The sequence below is a fragment of the Durio zibethinus genome, chromosome 13 (genome assembly GCF_047325235.1).
Source record: "Durio zibethinus cultivar Kanyao isolate XHJ-2024 chromosome 13, ASM4732523v1, whole genome shotgun sequence".
Taxonomy (NCBI): Eukaryota; Viridiplantae; Streptophyta; class Magnoliopsida; order Malvales; family Malvaceae; genus Durio; species Durio zibethinus.
Genome location: NC_143174.1, coordinates 17723089 through 17747919, shown reverse-complemented (window position 1 = coordinate 17747919; position 24831 = coordinate 17723089). Strand labels below are relative to the sequence as shown.

The following is a 24831-nucleotide window of genomic DNA, read 5'->3' as shown; positions in this document are numbered from 1 at the left end:
TAGTCAGGTTTAAGTGGAGCAAATGATAATCTAATCAGTAGCTGACGGGTTTTGTTTGTCGAAGAAAGAAAAAAGGAACAAATTATTGGCAAATTTAAAAGTTTGACTGAGATTCCTTTTTATGCGCTTAATATGATATTACAATTACATGCGAATATTGAGAATTTCAAATATAGAGTTTTACTTGCAGCACTAATTATTTATTTATTTATTTATTTTTGTCATTGTAAAGTAAAATTTATTAATGTAAACATAGTAGCAAAATGATAATTATCAAGTAAACTACTCAATAATGATTAGTTATATAGTGTTTTATACATGCATCCTTAATATCTACTCTATCTTCTGCTTATTATTAGATTGCAATTTAAAAAAAAAAAAAAAACTTATACGGGATAACAATTAAGCTCTTTTCTTCTTTGGCAGAAATTTAAAAAGAAAAAAAAAATTATTATACTACCAGCAAAGATTCCTATACATTGAATTTTATTAACAAAATTGTCGGAGGCATTTAGTAGATTAAAGAGTACAATAACCTTTTTTCCATTAGGGCCTTTGATAGACAATCAAAGATATTTTGAATATTTGCATTGACTTGATATATTAAGTTAGCTGGATATACTCAGTGTCACATTAGCTTGATCACATTATTTTTATTTTTTATTTATCTTTTACCTTTCATCTATAAATATAAATATCAAAACATTATCATCCCAAGTTCCATCTTGACTTAACCTTTTATCTTTATCTCCTTCCGACCTTTTTCATCTTGATTTTTAACTTGCGTGTTAGAGTGTAAATGTAAAAAATACTCCCAGCCTTTGCATTTGACTTTCTATCCTTGCTTTATGTTCTTTTAGGATTACTTTCAGGTCAGAGCTCGACACAAACATTCGATGCACTAGGTAGGGGCTTTTCCATTAATTAGTTAAGTACAAAACGATACCACCTAGGAAGAGAACTTTGAAAGAAGGAAAAACGGTTGTTTCGATCGAAACGGAGACACAAAATAGCCAGCACTCAGATTGACCTACCCTACAATAGGTTGATTTGACCATGAAGCAGTTCCAAGCTTTGACAAAGCAAATACAAGCTCTCAAACAGATGTTACAGACTATAACTCTACCCAAGCTTTGAAGGTTCCCGACCTAGTTACCCTTGGTCGAGAAGTTGTGGAAAGACAGCCTAACTATAGAGAGGTGGAAGCCTTCTCTACCTCCAGAGAAGAAAAGCACAACACTTTTGCTCACCCCCACCCTAGTCACAACTTAACACATGCCACGACCTAAAAATCAAAACAAACTATCTTAAACCCCCAGTTAAACAAAGATTTAGAAACTCAAATGCAAGTTATAGAAAAAAAAACTAAAGGCGAAGGCGGTGACTTTCAAAGATGAGCTCTAACTCTTAGAGACCTCACCTTTCACCGAAGAGATCGACAAAGAAATGCTTCTAAAAAGGTTCAAAATGCTGACCTTAGAAACTTACGACGATGCTTCTGATCCCTTCTATCATCCGAAACTTTATAAAACTAACATGATAATGTCGAGCACGAATGAAACTTTGATGTGTAAGAGCCTTGCTACTACCCTTAATGGCACAGCTTAGTCTTGATAGCAGTTTAAAATCAAGGTTAATCACAACATTTAAAGACCTCAGCCAGTCCTTTTTGTCTAAATTTATCAGTAGCAGAACAACAAAAAAAATGATGTTAAGCTTGATGTCGATCCACCAAGGCCATAATGAATACCTGAAAAACTATGTCATGCGTTTTAACATAAAAGCTCTATAAATAAAAGACCTAAAAAAAACGGTCATTGTAGTCGCCTTGACAAGTGGACTCAATGACAAAGAGTACTATTTAAAATTGACCTTATCATTAAAGTCACCTAAGACTTTGGCCGATGTCCTACTTGTAGCTGAAAAATATATATATGCTAAAGTTACAATGAGAAATAGCCAAAGTGAGAGGGGCTCATCGTCCTTCTTCGGTCATAAGAAAAGTAAAGATTTTTACAATCTTCCCCCAAAAGAGAGATAATATAAGGCTCGCAACCCTAGTGGAGAAAAAAATTATATTGTATTGAATACTTCTCGAGAGAGGATTTTGATGCAAATCAAGAAGAATCTGAAGCTTAAAAAGTTAAAGCCACTGAGGTAAAATATGAGAAGGGATTTGACCAAAAGAAGTGCCTACCATATAAACATAAGCCACAACATCAAAAATTGTATCAACATTAAAAATGAGATTGAAACTTTAATTAGAATAGGTCAGCTGATGAGGTTTGTGGACTAAAGAAGACAAGGATAGAATAAGTTAGATTCTAGATAGGACTAAAAAAAGCCCATGAAAGATAGGAATGGCAAGCCAAAGGAAAACATAAGAGGAAAAGTCTGAGAAGATGAGCAAAGACAGGAAAAAAGCCAACCTAACAATTATAGGTCAATTATTATAATGATTAATGTGATTATTGGAGAGAGTTTAACCTCGACCAAAAAAAAATCCAACCCAAGGATGATCATGGCCATTGGCTCTTTAGTAAAGAAAAAAAAAGAGTGGAAAGATAAATCAATTTTATTTAGCTCTGAGGATTTGAAAAGAATCCAACATCCTTACGATGATGTTATAGTGATCACAACTATGGTATATAATTATGTGATTAAGAGGATCCTATTCGATAGTGGGAGTTCAACTGATGCCATGTACTATACCACCATGAAAAAATGGTATTAAGGAAAATCAGTTACAACCAATCACTATAACCTTGGTGGGATATAAAAATGAGTAAGCACTAGTGAAAGAGATTATCAAACTATCAATCTCTTTGGGAATGAAACTGAGGATAGTCACATCAATCATAGAATTCATGATAGTAAACGAACCATCTGTTTACAACATGATATTGGGCTGATTTAGCCAATATGTTATGTGGTTTATAAGCTTAACTCCCTATCTAAAGGTAATAATGTTACATCATGATAATGAAAGGGAGGACTAGGAAACAAATTGGTAGCTCAACTCAGACCAAGAATGTTGAATAAGAAGGACAAGCAACAAAAACCAAGGAAAAGCAAGAAAACATGAGTAAAAACTTGCAACATATAACCGAACTCATAGAAATGCGCTATTAAGTTGCTCTAAGCTCTTAAGCACTAATAGCTCTAATAGAAGATATATCTTTTGTTTCATTTTTTGAACTTTTGAAATGACCTTAAAGGTGAATGAGCTATAAGCCGACATAAATATTTACATGTCATTTGGACCAAGCTAGCACATTGACTAAAAACAAAAATTGAAATGAGAAATACTTCTATTCAGCCATATATTTTGATCACTTATCAAATAATATATTGATTGTCACATCAAGATCTATCTTTGTAAGAAATACCCTCAACCTAACTGAACAAAAATAAATAATTAACCATTCAAATGAAAATTGACCTGATTTAACATAAGATTTTATGTCTATACCATTTTGGAAAAATATTCTAGAAAAACACATGCAAATCTGAACTAAACTAGAACACAAAGAACAATTAACTTAGCTCTTGAGAAATACATAGATATATCTGCATGAACACCATCTTATATGCTCAGGATTGATACTAAGATGATGGTTTATAGGCTATACACTAACTCAGATATGAAACAATTTTGGTAAAAAAAGAATACCTTTGCCTCAAAAAGGTAGAAGGCCATTAAAGAGGAGGTCGATAAATTATTGCAAGCAAGTTTTATCAGGAAAGTTTACTATCCTACATAGATAGCCAATGTGGTCATAGTTAAAAAGTACAACAAAAAATGAAAGATGTATGTTGACTTTACTAACCTCAATAAAAATTACTTAAAAGATGATTTTTCTTTCCTTAGTATAGATCGACTAGAAGATGACAGTGCCAAGCATAGCATTCTTAGCTTTATGGATGCCTAGTCTAACTATAACTAAGTCAAGATGTTAAAGGAAGATGAGAAGAAAACAACTTTCATCATTGAAAAGGGCTTTTATTATTATAAGGTGATACCCTTTGGCTTGAAAAATGTATGGGCGACATATCAAAGGTTGGTCAACAAGATCTTTAAAAATTAGATCGACTGCAACATAAAAGTGTATGTGGATTACATGATAATCAAAAATAAAAGCTTCATCGAGCATTTGAAAACCCTCATAAAGACTTTTGGCACTTTGAAAAAATACAACATAAGATTCAACCTGAGTAAGTGTACTTTTAGAGTCATATCAAGCAAATTCCTTGGCTATATAATTAATAAGATAAAGATAAAGGTAAGCCCAGAAAAGGTTCAAGCAATCTTTGATATGAAAGCACCAACCTCAGTAAAAAATATATAAAAGCTAACTAGAAGAATCACTGCCCTAAGCAGGTTCATGTCTACATCGATAAAATGATGCTTACCATTTTTTAAAATTTTAAAAAATATATCTAATTTTTGGTTGACCCTCTCAATGTCAGAAAGCATTTGATGAACTTTAAGAGTTTTTATCTTTTCCACCTATCCTCTCTAAGTTGAGGTTTGATGAGACTTTGTTTTTATATCTAGTGACCACAGAACAAACCATTAGCTCGATCTTGGTCTGTGAAAAAAAAAAAAAGGTAAAGATTGGTCTACTTTATGAGTAAGGTACTGACAGGGTCAAAGATAAATTACACCAAAATAAAAAAATTAGACTATGCGATTATCACTTCGGTCAGAAAACTCAAGTCGTATTTTCAAACCCACACAATACACGTATTGGCTGATCAACCACTGAAGCAGGTATTATAGAAACCAAAATTGTTAGTAAAATTAATTAAATAGGTAATAAAGCTTATTAAATTTGATCTGTACATACTTTCCAGGTCAGCCCTGAAATCCTAAGTGTTGGTAAACTTCATTGTAGAGCTCACATCAACCCATCCTGATAAACAGCCTAAGAAGAATAAAAAAGATATAGAAAAAAAAGTTAAAACCTTTTTATCGATAGATCAGTTAGAAGCCATACTGGTAGAGTCAACCTCATTCTGATAAGCTTAGAAGGACTATAATATCAATACATCCAGAAGTTTGAATTCAAGATATCCAACAATAAGGTAAAATATAAAGCAGTAATAAGCTGTTTAAGACTAATAGATGAGCTAAATGTTCAGTGTATAACCTAATAGTGATTTTCAACTAGTGATCAGTTAGATAAATGGTGAGTTCAAAGCCTGAAAAGAGGGAATCCAAAGATATTTGGATAAAGCACTTGCTTTCATTGTCAGTTTCTAAAAAGTTGAGCTAAAATACTGAGGTTCAAATACTTGATAGCTGATGCCTTCTCTAAATTAGTCTTAAAAATAATGACAAAGAATTCAGACCAAGTCCTAATAGAAGAATTGGTAAAGAAAAGCACCAAGAAGAAACTTGTAAGATAAATTAAGGAAAAAGAAACCTAGATGACCTCGATCAAGGCATACTTGACTATAGGAGAGCTACCCAAAAATAAGGTCAAAGCTAAAGCATTAACGAATAAGGCCCTTTGATACACAATGATAAATGAAAAGTTATACTAAAAATCTTTTAGTTTGCCTTATCTAAAATGTATGGATGACGAAGAAACGAATTACATCATAAGGAAAATCCACGAAGAAATATGTGATAATCACTTTGAATCTCTACCATTTGCCTATAAGGCACTTAGATAGGATTATTATTAGCCCACCATTAGAAGAGATGTTACTAACCTAGTGAAAAGATGTGATAAATGCCAAAGTTTGCCCACATACAACATCTTCCGTCAATCGAGTTCACTCCTATTATCAATCATTGGCCTTTCATGCAATAAGGATGAATGTTTTCGGACCATTCACCCTAGCCATAGGTTAGAGAAATTTTATTTTGATAGTAGTAAACTACTTCACAAAATGACTAAAAGTTGAGGCCTTAGCCACTACAACAAAGGCCCAAGTCAAAAAATTTGTGTGAAAGAACATAATCTGCAAGTTCGGCTTACCTTAATCCATAATAATGAATAATGACAAACAATTCAAAAATTTAAAGTTTAAACAATGGTGTTTAAACCTTCACATCAACCTAAGATTTATATTGGTCGCCCACCCTTAGTTCAATGGTCAAGCCGAGGCTACAAACAAGACAATATTTGAGGCTTTGAAATAAAGATTGGACGAAATGAAAGAAAAGTGGGCCGATGAACTCCTCAAGGTATTATGGGCCCTGAGGATGACCACCAAGGTACTCATAAGAAAAACCTCATTCACCTCACAGTTGGAACAAAAGCCTTGGTGCCCATCGAGATCGTTTGTTAAGCTTGAGAGTCGAGTTAGAGTCAAAAGAAGGAAATGAAAAAACCCTAAGGACCAACCTAGATCTAGTTAAAAAACAGAGAGACGTGACTCTAACATGAATAGCACTTACCAACAAAGGGTGTCTAATTATTATAACAAAAAGGTTCAATGTAAAAACATCAAGAATGGTGACCTAGTACTTAGAAAGGTTAAAGCCTTAAAAATTGATGACCGAGGTTGAAAGTTAGCTTCAACCTGATAAAGACCATATGTGGTTAAAGAGGTCATCTATGACATGACTTATAAACTACAGGACATGAATGGTGATATCATTCGAAGGACATGAAACACAAATAACTTAAAAGTGTATTGTCAATAGCTTGGACTAAATAAAGCTCATACTTGTAATCCAAAAATTAATGAAGTCATAATGATTATGTTCATTTGATAGAGTTCAAGTTCACTGCTAGTCTTAAAACAATACCCCCAACTTGATATATCTGACCTAAAATAGTTAAAATATGACAATGTTTGTTCTAATCTCTAGGCTAAGGCCTCAACTGACCAAATGTAATTTGACTTAAAAATTGTGTCAAGATGGATTCTAAAGTTAATTTGAGATATTGTTGAACATTTAGGTGAATCTGACTTGATACTTATGTCACAGTGGTTGAGTTATTTTGAATAGTTCGAGCTAAGTTCACAAAACTTAAGTTATAACATTATCTTGTTAACAGTTAACCGAGCTTAAATTTTAAATTTAAGTTAAATAATTAAAGAGAAAGTAAAACCAAACTAAAATTTGAACTAAACAATCTTGCTTTCTTTTAATGTCAATAGGTCAATACAAAAATTATCATTTGACAAAAGTTTTACAGAGTGATTTTTTATTGAGGTCACAACAAAAACTTATCTTTATACATCAACAAAAAAATTCACAAAAAATTTACAAAAGTTAACAAAAAAAAGCTAAGTATCAATAGTAGTGGCACTAGCATTCTCAGCAACAACAACATCAACATCGACTTGTCCCTCTTCAGCTGTACCCCCTTAGCCTTGGTGTCTAGTGTAACCTCGAACTCAACGTCAAGTGCATCATTTTCATCCCCCTCTCCCTTTTCCTCATTAGATTGATTTGGAAAAAATCTTGATTTGATAATGTTTATATCAATATTAGAGAAATCAAGATTGAGGTCTGTAAATTTGAATCGCACCTCATTCTTTGCCAACTCAAAGGCATTGATCACGTTCTCTTTAGAGAACTCCACCTAGAGCTTTGGAAATTTGTTGAAGGCTTTGAACTCCTTAACAACTTTCTTTTTTAGCTCTTCATTCTCTTTCTCCTCAGCCTCTAGTTCAAACCTTAACCTTGCTATTTCAGCCTAAACATCACCAAGTTTTAGCTACTCTACTAAGGCCTTCTCGATATGGACACTCTCTAGCTTAACCATCAGCTCGTCAATACTTTTTCTTTACTCGATTTTTTTCTTATGAGACACACTGAGGCTAGACCTCATGTTGCCTAAGGTGTCCGAGGTTTTTTGGTGTTTCTTGCTCAGGATAGTCATAGCTAGATATACATGATAGAGGGCTTGGGTGGTGTTGTCCATGAGTGCAGAGGGAGTTTTTAAAAGATTATGTAAAATGAACTCAGACTTAGCAAAATAAAAAATAAAATAATGATGGACAAAGCTTAAGTTAAACAACACTTACTATTAGGAAAAATTACGACTTTACAAAACCTCTTGGCCACATCAAATTCTTAAGAAGGTTTCAGCATCGATCTCATCATTTTTATTTTGTTTTTATTTTTAGAGGCAAAGGAAAAGCAGCTTTCAGTTTTTTATAAAGCTTGGGCAATTAGTGAATAGTTTCTTATTTGGTTGAGTTATAATGTAGTATTGTCTTCTATCACTGTGGTGCTTTTTAAGAGAAAAAAATTTTTTGAATAAAGAGAGATTGGGAATAATATCTAAGTATTGACAAATAATGATAAAACTTACTATGTACCATATAAAATTAGGGGTGAGATAAGTAACAGTTAAATTATAAGAATTAAAAATTAAAACAAATAAAAAATAAAGTGAAAACCTCATACCGACTATGAACAAATCCCAATATACCTAGAGTCGATGTAGTTCTAGTTGATCAGTGACACGATTAGAGGAGTTCAATAGTTATATGTTATACATCTCTCTGAAAAAATGAAAGTTCATCACCAGAACATGGATGTAATAAGCTGAACACATATTAGGACAGTTCTCAGGATTGGCTCTATCTTTCAGTTCCATCATCACATCTTTGAGGGCCATATTGAGGTCGTATGGAGTATATATAGATATCTTTGTTAACTCATCCTGGCCTAAAGAATTCCCCTCTTCATCACCATCTTCCCTATCAGGGACACCTTCCTCCTCCTACTCTTTTTCGAAACCTTCCTCATCGTTAGAGTCTTTATCATCAAAAAACTCAGACTCCTAAGTAGGAGCAGGATTTTAAGATAGAACAGTGGCTAAAAGTACCATAACCTCGAGAGAAAAAGAGAAAAATGAAACCCTTCAAGAGAAAAGGTGATGTCAATAAGGGTTGACCAAAGAGGAGTAGAAGAAACAACAAGGGCATTTATAGGTGAGAAAGCAAAAGAAGAAGAAGAAAATTGATGAAACTGAACCTCAGAAAAAAAAAAGCAACTGAAAATGAGAGAAAGTGGGCCATAAAAGATGGACTGACTTGAAAAATAAGAAAAAAAGGTGGATTCTCCAAATCAAAATCTATTTGAGCACATAGCTCTTCTATGCTCAAGACCCGTTCTTCTCTTACCCAAGCATTCTCATCATTTTATCGTTGCCTTTCATTAGACATACAATTGAGCCAGTAAGTAGTCTTGTAATAGTTTTGACCTTCGATAATTGGTGAGACTAGGATATTATCATCTTGCTAGAGTTATCCCCTTTAAGCTTAACCTTAAAACTATCAGCTTCCTTAGAACTGAAACTAAAAGACATAATGAAGAGAGAACATATTAAGAAAAACAAAGAGAACGGATGAAAAGAAGAGAACGGTGTGGTCAAAAAGAAGAAAAGCTTTTGAGGTCAAAAAATTTTGATCGAATAAAAAGCTAAAAAGTAGAAAAATGAAAAATAAATGCCTCTACAACCTTCTATATAGTCGCACTTCAAATCAGATGAGAGTCCAAATTGTATCACATGTCAAAACATTGTTAGAAGACATCTTTTTGCCTTTCTTATTTTAAATTTTACCGCATAAACTCTTTTTCTCCTCACTTAATACAATTTTAACCATCAAACCCAGTCAAACCAATCAAACTGGATGGCTCCCCAAATTAAACCAGCCTGGTGAACCGATAGCCAGTTCATCACCAGAATTTAAAACAAATACTTAAATCCAAACTTTTGAAAAAACATCTAACTCCTACATCGACCAAGCGAGCTCCTATCTTAATCTTGAATGATCCTGAACAAATGACATTTTGGCAACCTTCAAATTAGTACGCAAGATCAAACTCACACCAGGTTGACCTACACCTCGGGTTGTAGTAAAAGGCCAATTGTCTCTTAATGCTAACCTCTATGTCGACCTCGACCATAGAAGATCGGATCTGTCATGACCTCTTTTAATTTGGCTGACTTATGCAAAATGAACTAACAACATGCCCAGTAGTCTGATATTCAAACTAGATGGTGGGAAGGACAGAATGTCGGGGGTATTTAGTGGTCCAAAGGGTATAATGGTATTTTTCTTCATTAGGGGCCCATGGCAAACAATCAGTGATATTTCAGACATTTGTGCCATATTGACATGTCAGATTAATCTGACACACTTAGTGTCATATCAACTCGACTACGTCATTATTGTCCTTCATTGATCCTCTACCTCTCATCTATAAATATAAGCATCCAAGCATTATCATTCTAGATATCATCTTATCTTAACCTTTTATCTATCTCTCCTTCTAACTTCCTTCATCCTAATTTCTGACTTACACATTGGAATACAAATGCAGGAAACACTTTCAACCTTTGCATCTAACTGTTTTCTTTTTTTTTTTTTATTCTTTGAAAAATACCCTCACGTCGAAGCTCGATATAAACAAAAACAATGATGGGATCGATGTTAAATCCACATTCTAGGTAGTAGTAGTAATAGTCGATTAAACAGGTTTAATTTCTTTTATTGCAATAGCCAAACTATCAAACCTTAGAAATTTAATATTTGATTTAGGGAGGAAATTATGTAACCTAGTTAGTCGAATGACAGTGAAAAAAGGAGATCATAAATAGAGCAACAACAAGAGAAATTCACGACCGAATAATCAAACTTACAAGTAGCATATGTATGTCGATAGCAATTGAGAATTTGAGACAAGTAAACCATGAAGATCACGTTTGTTTCAGCATATCCATGCACACACACACACACACACAGAAAGAGAGAAGTCAAAGACCAAAGTACTTCACCTGTAAAACTCAGCTGCCCAGAAACAACCACGCCCTTCATGTTTAATTTGAACGTGTGTCAATTATGAAAAGCAGGTTTCCTTGGAATTGATTTTTCTTAAAGAACAATTACGATCTTTTTTTTTATTTTTAAGAAAACAATTACCATCTTTATTTTATAACTTAATTATACATTTAGTCAATTTAGAAATTTATGCATGCTTCTAAGGCACACGGCAACCTTTGCTTATTATTTATGTGAGAAAGGTTTAGATAAAAAAATTTTAAATAAAATTCATAAAATTTTTTATTAAGAATATTTAAATTAAAATTAGAATTAAAAATCCAAATTCATAGATTAATAAATTTTATTATATAGATTAAGTGTACAAATTTAAATAAAATTTAATATATTTTTAGATAAGATTTTTATTAAAAATTTTGATAATATTTGAATTATAAATAATTTTTTTAACAAATTTTTTTACATATTATTAATTTTATCATTAAATTCAATTAAATATCATTTAATTTTTTTATTAAAATTTTTACTCAAACATTTTTTGCAAACTTCATTTAAAAAATTTCATGTAAATCTTATTCTATTAGTGTATAATTCACATATTTTAAGACATCCCAATAAATACAATTAAAGATTTTAAGAAGAATAAATACAATTAAAGATAGTGTGTCATTTTATGCATTTCAATCTCTTACATTATTTTTCGCTTTATACTTTTGGCAAACCCAAATAAACTATCGATCAGCGGCAAAAGAATCTAAGATGCTAATCAATGGCCGGTCCATCGAGTTTTCGATCGAGCTGTTATTGCAGAAGCAAAATAGAAAAGGAAAAAGAAAAGGAAAAAACTAAGAAATGATAATCAAAGAGCTTCGCAATATTCTAAATTGCAGCCATGACATGATTGTTCTAATCTCTAAGAATGGTATAGAAGAAGCCTTGCTGCCAAAAGATTTTTGCTTGTGCATTGTTGTTGTCTCTGTCTATTGCACTTTCTGTGTTGATATTCTATGTTTGTTCTTTGTGGCAGTTTATATGGTGGAACTTCTGCTAGAATTTTTGGCTTTAATGAAAGGGAGAAGATCGAATTCTTATTCTCGTTCTTTTTTTCTTTTCCTTGTTTTTCTTTCCTTTGTTTTCAAAAAATATTTTCAGATTTGACTTCTGGATTTTCAACATTGATTGTGAAGATTTTTCATTTAGGCGACTCAATTTTCACAATTTGTTTCTCAAAACAATTTTTAATAACGTTTCCTTTTCTTTTCTTTTCTTTTTTTATTCTGTTTTTTCATTTTTATTTTTATTAAAATAAAAAAAAATCATAATGACAAAAAAAAAAAGAAAAAAAAAAGTTGGGCCATATTTATTTTGGTTGAAGGCCAATTAACAATAAAGCCAATCATGAATTTGGACACAAGGACAAATCGTAAATCAACAATAAAGCCCAATTAACATATAAATAAAACGAATTTTGCAGTCTAAAATCAATCGCGAAATCAATATCTAATTCGGAATAGAGTCAAAGCCGATCAAAATATTAAGGCATAAAATTTAAAAAACGAATCAAGTAATGAAATTTGAATTTTAAATTTTAAACAAATAAGAGTTTTATTAAGTCTAATTGACAATTTCATTTGAAATATACACAGATACTATTAAGTGTCTAAATACATTTTTTAAATGCAATAAAAATAACTTTTAGAGAAGAATATGAACAGACAAAATACTTAAGTGTTTACTTCAATGATACCACTGTTCCGTATAGGCTTCTTAATCGGATGAGTAGGTTGGATTTGGATTGGGTCTAGGTTGGATCAATTAAATTTTGGTCATTTTGAATTTTTAAAAAAATAAATTAACTATGGATTTTCAGGTTATTTTAAGTTTGGATATTTTGAGTTTGGAATAATTGAGATTTGGATCATTTCAGCTTTGGTATTTTGGATTTGACATTCGAGTTATTTGAGTTCGTTCATTTAAATTTGAGTCATTTCGGATTCAACTTTTTAATTTTTAGAATAAAATTAGATTAAATTTAAATAAATTATCTAATCAAGTTTGAGTCAGATTTTATTATAATTTTGTTAAAAAAATAAAAATAAATAATATTTTAAAAATAAATATAAATATTGTAATTTGATGTTTAAATTAAAGTTAACTTTTATATAAATGAAAAAAATATATGATTTTATTAAATTTGACAAATTTAAACACGAAATGATTATATAACACCAAAATAATACAGAAAAAATCAATTGGATTTTAAAAAAATATTTTTTGTATTTAGACGTGTCAATACAAATTTTGATATGTGTAAGACAGAAAACATATTTAATTAAATCGTACTATATGAGTACATGTATTAGACACGAAAAATATATTTGTCATGTTTAATACGTTTAATAGTTTTTTATATTTATTTCAATGTAATATAAATTTATAAAAAAATATTTTAAACTTTAATTATAATACAAAATTACATATTTAATATAATCATATAAAAATTATTTTAAATATTTATTTATGACACACATTTAATATGCAATTATTTTTTATATTAATAGTATAACTATAATATAAACAATCATTTTAGTATAATTATAACTTATTATTTAATAGCTTATTATTTTAGATTTTAGTATAATTGCATGATTATATAATTTATTTTAAATTACATGATTAAAAATTAATAATATAAGTATAACATATATACACAAACTAATAGTTTGTTTTATATACTTTATTCTAAATCATATGATAAATGATATCTATGTATAATTATAAGAGATTATATAATTTATTCTAAATGATACATTAGCAAATAATGATAATTAAAAATATATAGCTAATAAAACTTTGGCTCAGTGGCAATGAGAAGGCCCTAAAATTTAAAATTCTTAAGTTCAAGTTTTACTTTATGCAGATTTGGTTATTTAGTTATATTTTAATTTGTTAGTTGATTATTTAATAATTATAACTTAATTACGATGCAATAGTTAATAATTCAATTTATATATAGATAGTAATACTTAATTATTATTATAACTTCAAATATATATAAAATTTATTTTAAATCATATTATAAATTATAAGAAATTTTATAAGTAATATAATATATATAATTTATATTTGATATTAAAAAATATTAAGTTGATATTTTTAATAATTTTAATAAGTTAACATTTGTGTTATATTTATTATTTTTATTAAATTAATGAATTTAAATAAAATTATACTTAATTTATTTTCGAATTATTTTAGATTAATTTTTTTGTTCATATCAATTTCAAATGCATTTGGACCATCTTGGTATCGAATAATTTCGGATTTGGTTTGATTTGAGTTCCGGTTGCTTTTTAGTTTTGAGTTGAGCGAATTTGAGTTGTACACTTTTTATGATTAAATCAAATTAGGTCTAAGTTTTGGTTTGGATGAATTAAGTGAGTTTTTAAAATTTAGGCTAAAATGATCAGTTCAGTTTTTCTTATTATTACGAAAGAAATTACAAATATACAAATAATTATTTCACAAAAAAAATATATGTAAATAATATTAATATAATAAATAAATAATAATAATATAAATAAATATTAAATTACAATAATATATCTTATAATTAATATTATAATATAAATTCTATATGACTAAAATTCCGATTCATTTCTCAACACAAACATTACATTACGCAGAGGTAAATGTTAACCCTCTATACCTAATTATTTAACTTGAACAAATATCGCATAATACCGGACATCATAAAAATGTAATAAAAATCATATAGCCAAAGGAAATCCTATTCCAACTTCCAAACCCACTAATTAAAAGCAACATAAAAACAAAAGACATAGCAATTTGCAGCACCATGACAAAGTTATTTAGGACAAATTAATTAAACTATAGCAAACTTAGCCAAGAAGTACTGATTCTGCTTCTTATAAATATTAACATTTGAAGCCTGGAGGAAGCTCTTTCTGGCATGCACTAAGGAGTAAGCTAAGAGTAACGGGAACGTTGAGGTTGATTCCAAGTACGTTGGCTTTAATGGCAGTGCAAAGGCAAAGGGCAGCCTCCAAATCAGCCAAGCCTGCGAGCAAAGCACAGCATTTGCTTGAGGGAGGTGTTCCCACCACTATGTTTACAAGTCCAAGGAGGTCAGCACAGACACCTAGCTTCAATGTGTCCTTTGGGCAAGAAGCAGGCTTTGCTGGTGAAGGGCATGCAGCTGGAGGAGGAGTTGGTTTTGGCTTTGGTTTGCATGAATTGCAAGAGCTGGTGAATGTTGAGTGGAAAACAAGAGAGAAAAGTATAAGGTGGGCACAGATTTTCTTGGAAGCCATTGCAGCAGCTGCTTGCTAGTAAGTGGAGATATTCAAGGAGTTGGTGCCTGACTCTAGAACCAGAAGTAGCATTTTTAAAGGAAATTGTGAGGTGGCTGTTGAGAATTTGAGTGAGTGGAAGAGAGTGAAAATGCATGATAATGTAGTAATTGGATTTTTGTAAGCTTCTGGGAAGGAAAGTTGTATATATGGTTTTTTTTTCTTTATTAAGCTGTACCTCCTAACTGTGTTGAAGGAGGTTCACTACTTCACTGAAAAAGAAAAATATGCTGGGTAAAATTAATTAGCCATGGCCCCTCTAAACTCCACCTTAAGCACGCTCATAGATCAAGAATTTTGGATAAGAAAGAGGGTATAAATTTTACACTTTTCTTTCTCACTTTTGTTTGATTTTCTTTATACCAAATGGCTCTAGCATCTAAAAATAATAACATAAGAGATATCCGTTATTTTTAAGTATTTATACTCGAATTGTGTTTAATTTTTATAATATTTGAATTTGTTAAGCTATCAATTAAATTTAATATCACTATCTTAACCTATATTTAAATAAATACTATTCATTAAATATTAGAATTCATTAAAATATTTTATTACTTAAGTTTTTTGTTAAAATATAAAATAAATAATAATTTAATTTAAAATTTAATTTCACTCTTAATTAATAACAAATAAAGATTGTTACTAAGGTTTTGAATCTTTCTATAAGTATAAAATTTTACATATTTTATATATGTGATTTAAATGGATAATAAATTAGGATATTCGATATTATACATTAAAACTTAAATAGTTTTGAATATCGGATATCCAAAGGATGCTATTTGTGTCGAGATCCAACGTGAAGGTATTTATGAAATGATAGAAAACTAGAAGAAAGTGATTAGATGCAAAGGCAAAGAGTATTCTCTATGTTTGCACCCCAACACGCAAGTTAGAGATCAAGATGAAAGAGGTTAGAAGGAGAGAAAAGTAAGGGATCAAGACAAGATGGAATCTGCAATGATAATGCCTAGATGTCTATATTTATAAATGAGAGGTAAAGAGTCAATAAGGGACAATAAAGATGTGACTAAGCTTACGTGGCATTGAATGTGTTAGGTCAGGTCAGCACAAATATCCGAAATACCCCTTGCTACCAAGAGCCCCTAATAAAGAAAGAGATCATTATACCCTCTAAATCACTAAATATCACCAACATTCCATCCCTCTATCAAGCAGTCTAAGTATCAAACTATTAGATGTGCAGTTAGTTCATTTCGTTCAAGTCAGCCAGCCTAAAAGAAACCACGTGGAATCCGATCTCCAATAGCCGAGGTTCTCATGGAGATCAGCATCAAGGGATAATTCACCTTCTACTATGACCTAAGGTGTTATGGCATAGGTCGAATTAGTGTGAGTTCAATCTTGCGCGTGTGCTTTGGATTGAATGCATGGCTGATTTGAAAGTTAAATGTCATTCATTTGGGATGATCCAATATTAGGATGGGAGTTCGTCTAGTCAATGTGGGACTTAAACATTTTTTTTAGAAGTTGGAATTTAAATCCTTATTTTGAATTTTGGTGATTAATAGACTGCTAGTTCACTAGGTTGGTTCAGTTTGAGGATCTATTTGGTTTAGCTATTGAGGTCACATTAAATAAGGAGATAAGTAGTTTAGGTGACAAAATTTAGAGCAGTGAAGGTAAAAAGACATCTTTCAATGGTGCTCTGGCATATGACACACTCAAAGTTATCCATTTGATCTGAGGGGCGGCTATATAAAGGGTTGTTGGGGTTTTCATTTTTCACCTTTCTGCTTTCTTGCCCTTCATCTTATCTAAATTTTTTTACCTTAAAAGCTTTTCTTCTTTTTGGTGTTACTATTCTCTTAATTTCATCCATTCTCTCTGTTTTGCTCTATATGTTCTCTTTTCATCATGTCTTCTAGTTTTAGTTCTAGGGAGGCTGGGAGGTTCAGGGTAGAGATTATAGGGTTAACTCGAGCAAGATGACAATGACTTAGTCCCACTAATCATCGAAGGTTAAAACTATTACAAGAGTGTTTATTGGCTCAACCCCATGTCTAAAGAAAGACAACGATAAAAAGATGAGAATGCTTGAGAAAAATGAAAGCGAATCCTAAGCAAAAAAGAGATATGTGCTTAAATAGATTTTGATTTAGAGAATCTACCTCTTTTTTCTATCTTAGGTTGGCTCATCTTTTACAGTTGACCTTTTCTCATATTCAGTTGTTCCCCTTTTTAAGGTTTAGTCTTATCAACTTTTTTTCTTGCCTACCTATAAATGCTCTTTTCGTCTCTTCTGTTCCTCTTCGATCAACTATTGTTGAATCACTTTTTCTTAATCTCCTCCTCATTTTTTTCCTTGAGGTTATGGTGCTCTCAGCCACTGTTTCATTTTGGAATCTTACTCCTACTTAAGAATATGAATCTTTATGGGGTGAAGACTGACAACAATGAAGGTTCTAAGAAGGAGAAAGAGGAAGACAATACCCCTACTAAGAAAAATAACGGTAAAAAAGAGAGTCTTTCAGAGTAGGATGAGTTGTCCAAGGTTTTTGTATATACTCCCTGCAACCTCGATACGATCCCTAAAAACGTTATGAGAAAACTAAAAGGCAAGGTCAAGCCCAAGGATTTCCCTAATATATGTTCAGTTTATCATGTTCGTGCTTTGGTAATGAACTTTCGCTTTCCAATAGAGGGTTCTAACATATTAATGTCGAACTCTTCATATCAGATCATTGATAAACTAGAGCTTTATCAACTCTAGGTATATTAGGATTCATTCGTGGTTGGTTTACAGTTTCCACTTTATTTTTTATTTGTTTTAATTTTTAATTCTTATAATTTAACACTCACGTAGGTCATCTCCAACTAAATACAATACATAGTAGGTTTTATTATTCTTTGTCAACACTTACACATTATTCTCGATCTCCCTTCATTCAAGAAATTTTTTTCTAGTAAAAAGCATGATAGTGATAGAATGTGGTACTAAATTTCAACTTGGCCTACTAAAAAGTTGTTCACTGATTACCTGAGCTCCATAAAAAATTAGAAAGTACTCTTCTTCTACCTTTAAAAATAAAAAGAAAATAAAGATAATTAGACCCAGGTTGAGGCTGAAATCGAGGTCAAGGCCTAAGAGATAATAAATGAGCCTAGTAATTTTGTAAATGTGCTTGTTGCTCTCTCTATTTTGGACCTCTCAAATCGAGATAAAATAATTGAGTAAACTCGTAGGAAGAGCTTGTCATAAATGCTTAAGAGCTTACCTTTCTCGAAATAATAAATGAGATAAAATACTAGGGTATGTGTAAGGTAATCACATACGATATTTGTTTGACTTGATTTTTTATCTAACTCTCAGCTCGATTTTACAAAGATGTCTACCAATAAGAAATTTTACTTCTCTTTGTTCTAGTATGGTCCCAGGCCTAATAAGACCAAAAGTAAGAAAATTCAGCTTGGTACCCCCTTTCGAGGGGAAATAAAGTTATCAATCCAATAGTAGATAAGCAACTAAGCTCTTTAGCTTAGCATTCTCTCGCCATTAAAAAACACGAAGCCACTACACAACAAGAGCTCTCCTCAGTAGCTCTCTTTTTATGAAAAAACGAAAGACCAAGGCCTCATCCTCTACCTTAGAAAATTTTAAGTTTAAGGCACTAAGGCCCAACTCAAAAAAAGTTTGTACAAGCTTGGAGTACACTTCAGCTAATAACCTAATCGAAAACTCTGATGTGGCCAAGAGATTTTGTAAGGTCATAATTTTTTCTAGCGATGAGTGTTGTTTAACTTTAGCTCAACCTTTCATTACTCTGTTTTTTATAAATATGAGTTCGTCCTATGCAATCTATCAAAAACTCTTTTATACACCCATAGATAACACCAGCTAAGCCCTCCATCATGCCTATCTAGCTATAGCCCACTGCTCAAAGCCAAGAAAGACATAACCATCTTGAGTAAAGAACACTAAAAAAGCTTGGATGGCTTAGGTAATATGAGTTCTAGCTTCAACATGTCCCATAAAAAAGAGGTTGAGTAGAGAAAGAGAATTGACAAACTGATGGCCAAGCTAAAGAGCGTGCATATTAAGAAGGCCTCAATAGAGTCCATAAGAAAAAAGGTCGAGCTAAAATTTGGTGATACGTAAGCTAAAATCATCAAGCTAAGGTCTAAGCTCGAGGCTAAAAGAAAAGAGAAAAAGAGCTAAAGAAGAAAGCCATTGAGGAATTTAAAGCCTCCGACGAATTCTTCAGGCTCCAAGTGGAGTACTTCAAAGAGAATGTCATCGGTACCTTTGAGTTGGCTAAAAATGAGGTGTAATTTAAATTTGTAGATTTCAATTTTGACTTTTTTTATTTTAACATAAACCACATCAGATCGAGGCCTCTTTCATACCATTCAATAAAGAAAAAAGATAAGAAGAGGATGAAGATAAATATGAAACAGTAGATGCCAAGCTTGAGGCTACTCTAAGCACCAAGGCTAAGGAGGGTACAACTGAGAAGCGGCAAGCTAATGTTGCTGCTATTAGGGATGTTGGTGCCACTGCTAGTGCTATTGATGTTTAAGGCTTCTTTTCTTTTCTCTTTTTATTAATTTTGTAAATTTTTATTTAAGTGTAAGGTCGATTTTTGTTATGATTTTGAGAAAAATCACTCTATAAAACTTTGTCATTGATAAGTTTTTGTACTAACCTAATCATTAATGAGAAGTTTATAATGTTTTATTTCAAGTTTTAGTTTAGTTGAAACTTTTAAAGTTCGAGCTCGGATAGTTATTTACAAGATGACCTCATAACTTAAATTCTATGGAATTAACTCAAATAATGTAGAATAACTCAACTAATAGTTGATTTAGTCAAAATAATCTAAAGTTTCAGCTTAGTTCGAGTAAGCTTAAAATTCACTTAAGTCTTAGGTTAGTTTAGGCCTAAGTCTACTGATTAAGACAAATGTTATTGTGTTCTGAACTTAAGTTTTAGGTCAGGCATATCAGGTAGAAACATTATTTTTTGACTGGGCAATAAACATGATCATCATAACTTTATTGACTTTTAGATTACAAGTATGAGCTCAATTTAATCCAAGCTATTGATAATATACTTTCAAATTATTCGTATTTTATGTCTTCGACAAAGAATTGATGTTCATGTCTTGTAATCTGTAAGTCATGTTATGGATAACCTTTTTAACCACATATGGTCCTTCCCAGATCAGAGCTAGTTTGCATTAATTCCTGAGGCTTCAACCTTCTTAAAAGTACCAGGTTATTCTTCTTAATATTTTTATGTTAAACATTTTTGTTATAATAGCCAGATATCATCTACTGGTAAACTATTATTCGTGTTAGGGCCATGTTTCTCTATTTTTCAAAATCTAGGTCAACCTTTAAGGCCTTTTCATTTTCTTCCTCTGATCTTAGTTCGATTCTCAAGCTCGAGAAACCAATCTCGATAGGTAGCATAGTTCTATTCCAAATGCTAGGTAAAAGAGGGTTTCTTATATGGAAACCCCGATGGTTATCTTTATGGCTCATAGTACCTTAGGTAGCTCATTGGCCTATATTTTTCTTTTGGTTCGTTTAATCATTTTTTCAAGGCTTCCAATATTGCCTTATTCGTGACCTTTATTTGCCCATCAGACTAAAAATAGGCAATTGATGTGAATCTTAATTCGATGTGAAGGTTTGAACACCATTATTTGAATCTTAAATTTTTGAATTGTTTACTAGTATCCACTACTATAAACTGAGGTAAGCCAAACTTGCAAATTATGTTCTTTCACACAAATTTCTCAACATGGGCTCGTTATAATGGCTAAGGCCTTAGCTTCAAGCCACTTTGTGAAGTAGTCTACTACTATTAGGAAAAATCTTCTTTAATCAATGGCAAAGGTGAACGGTCTAAGAACTTTCATTCTCATTACATGAAAGGCCAATGACTGATAATTAAGATGAGCTCGATGGATGAAAGATGTTGTATGTAGGTAAATCTTTGACATTTGTCACATTTTTTCATCAAATCGATCATATCTTTTTTTATAGGAGGCTAGTAATAGTCCTACCTAAGTACTCCGTAAGCAAGTGGTCAAGATCCGAGGTAGTTCTCATATATTCCTTCATGAATTTTCCTTAAGATATAGTTTGCTTTTTCATCATCCACACATCTTAGATAAGGCGAGTTAAAAGACCCTCTTTATAGTTTTCTATTGATCATTATGTATTGAAGAGCCTTCCTTATTAATGCTTTTACATAAACCCTATCCTTAAATAGCTCTCTCGTAATTAGGTATATCTTGATCAGGGTTATCTAGGTCTCTTTTTTTTTTATCTATTCTACAAACTTCTTTTCGGTGTTTTTTGGTATCAATTCTTCCACTAGAACTTGGCTTGAACTCTCTATCATTATTTCTAAGGCCAGTTTAGATAGGCAGTTTGCCAGTGAATTTTTTAACCTCAATATTCTCTTCACCTTGGCTTTTTAGAAACTGACTATGAAAACTAGCACTTTATCTAAATATTTTTGAATTTTTTTTCCTGGGCTCCAAACTCACCATTTACCTGATTGACCACTAATTGATGCTATACATGGTTATATGCTGAACATTCAGCTCGGTTACTAATCTTAAGTCGATTATTAATGTTTTATATTTTACTTCATTATTAGTTGCCTTGAATCTAAACTTCAGGGCATACTGATATTGTAAGCCTTTTGAGCTTATCAAAATAAGGTTAGCTCTACCATTATGACTTGTGATCGATCCATTAACAAAAGGTTTCCATTTTTTCCTGTAGCTTTCTTATTCTTATCAGGTTGTTTCTTAAGATAAGTCGACGTGAGCTCTACAATGAAGTCTACCAACACTTAAGACTTCAAGGTTGACCTGGAGAGTATATGTAGGTTGAATTCACTAAGTTCTATTACCTACTTAATTAATCTTCCTAGCAGTTCTGGCTTCTACAAGATCTACTTCAACAATTAGTCAGTTAATATGTGAAACCATGTGAGTTTAAAAATATAATCTGAGTTTTTGGTTGACATAACAATAGCATAGGCTAATTTTCTAATCATGCTATAGTTCATCTCTGACCCTGTCAGCACCCAACTCATAAAGTAGATTGGCTTTTACTTTTTTTTTTCATGGACTAAGATTGAGCTGATGGCTTGGTTTGTAATGGCTAGATATAAGTATAAAGTCTTGTCGAGCCTCGATTTAAAAAATATGGGTGAAAAAGATAGGAACTTTTTGAGTTAATCAAATATTTTTTGACATTGAGAGGTCCACTTGAAATTGAAGATGTTTATGAAATTTTTAAACAATGAAAGACATTGTTTTGCTAACCTAGACATAAACCTAATCAGGGTAGCTATTCTTTCAGTTAACCTATGCACTTCTTTTATCGAGGTAGGTGAATTTATATCCAAGATTGTTTGAACCTTCTCTGGGTTTGCCTCTATCCCCTTTTTGTTAATCATATAGCCAAGGAATTTACCCGACTAACTCCAAAAGCACACTTACTTAGGTTAAGCCTTATGTTGTGTTTTTTTAATATGTTAAATATATTTCCAAGGTCTTTCAAGTGCTCAGCCAAACTGTTACTTTTGACATCATGTCATCCTTATATACTTTCATATTACAATTGATTTAATTTTTAAAGACCTTGTTAACCAACCTTTGATAGGTCATCCCTATATTTTTTAAGCCAAAAGGCATCACTTTGTAGCAATAAAAACTTTTTCAGTGATGAAAGCTATTTTTTTCTCTTTTTTTTTTCAATATTTTAATTTGGTTATAGCTAGAATAGGTATCCATAAAGTTAAAAAGGTCATGCTCGGTACTGTCGTCCATTAGTCGAATTATGCTAGAGAGAGAAAAATTTTCTTTTGGGCATGCTTTATTAAAGTCAGTAAAGTGAACACACATCTTTTATTTTTTATTATACTTTTTAAACATGACCATATTGGCTATCCATTCAGGGTAGTAAACCTTTTTTTATGAAACCCACTTGTAATAATCTATCGACCTCTTCTTCGATAGTTTTTTATCTTTTTAAGGTAAAGGTTTTCTTTTTTTGTCGAACCAGTTTCATGTTTGGATCGGTGGGCAGCTTATGGATCATTATCTCGATATCAATTCTAGGTATGTCAGATGGAGTCCATATGAACAGGACAGTGTTATTTCTTAAAAATTGAGTTAACTATTCTTTGTGTACAAGTTTAGTTTTGATTTACGTGTGTTTTTCAAGGATATTTTCTTAAAAATGTATAGACACAAGGTCTTTAATTGGCTCAAGTTAGTTTTCATCTATGTCAAGTTTTTGATCAATTATTTCTTTCTATTTAGTTAGGTTAAGCCCATTTCCTGTGAAGATAAATCCCAAAGTGACGATTAATATGTTATTGATAAGTGATCAGAATATATGGTTGAACAAAATGTATTTCTCATTTCAATTTTTTTTTTGGCCAACGTGTTAGCTCAATCCAAATGACATATAAATATTTGTGTTAGCTTAAGAGGTCGATCACCTTTAAGATCAATTTAGAAGTTCAAAAAATGAAGCAAAAAATGTATCTGTTATTGGAGCTTAAAAGTTTAAAGCAGCTTACAAGCTCACTTCTGTCAAATCAATCTTATGTTGTAAGTTTTTACTCTTGTTTTTTTACTTCTCCTCGATTTTTATTACTTATCTTTCTTCTTCAACATTCTCAATCTCAACTGAACTACCAATTTACATCCCAATCCTTTCTTTCATTATCATAACGTAATATTATCGTGCTTTGGACTAGTCTCCCCTCACCTTTTCAACCCCCTAAGGATTGAAAACTTTACCTTTAGATGGGGAATTGAGCCTATGAGCTGTATAATAGATTAGCTAGGTTAGCCCTATATCATATTATAAGCAAATAGGGCATCTACAACCATGAATTCTATGATCAAGGTGACTGTCCTCAACTTCATCCCAAAAAAGATCAATTGTTGAATAGTCCCTTTCACCAATACATATGTGTTCTCAAATCCTATAGGGTTCGTGGTGAGCAACTGCAATTAGTTTTTCTTTAATTCTCATCTTTTTCATGATGGCATAGTACATGACGTCGATCAAACTTTTATTATTTAACAGAATTCTCTTGACCACATAATTATACATCACAACTGTGATAACTATAGTGTCATCATAACGGTATTGGATTCCTTTCAAATCTTTTAAACTAAATGAGATCAATTTTTTTTTTTAGTTTTTTTTTTTTTGTTGAAGAGCCAATGGCCATGATTATACCTAGGTTGGTTTTTTTTTTTTTGCCAAGGTTAAGCTCCCTTCAATGATCACAGTAATTACTCTAACAATTAGCCTATTGTTGTTAGCTCGACCTTCTTCCTGTTTTTGTTTATCTCTTCAAACTTTTCCTCTCTTATTTTCCTCTAGCTTCCCTTCTCTATATCTTATGGGCTCTCTTTGGTTCTATCTATAGTCTGATATATTCTGTCCTTGTCTTTATTGGTCTATAAATCTCTTCAGTTGACTTTTTTTTATCAGAGCTTCAATCTTATTTTTGAGGTCGACACAATCTTTAATGTTGTGATTTATATCTCTGTGAAAGAAGCACTTTTTGGTTAATCCCTCATCATATTTTACCTTAATGGCTTTGGCCATCTGTGCTTCAAATTCCATTCAATTTACATTAGAATCCTCTCTCAAAAGGTATTCAATGTAGTATAGT

General features: G+C 31.6%; 1 pseudogene; it reads right to left on the bottom strand.

Moving 5' to 3' along the window:
- Positions 1 to 14395: 14395 nt before the first annotated feature.
- On the bottom strand, positions 14396 to 15296 carry LOC111304071 (putative lipid-binding protein AIR1 pseudogene; annotated as a pseudogene).
- Between the last annotated feature and the right edge of the window lie 9535 nt (positions 15297 to 24831).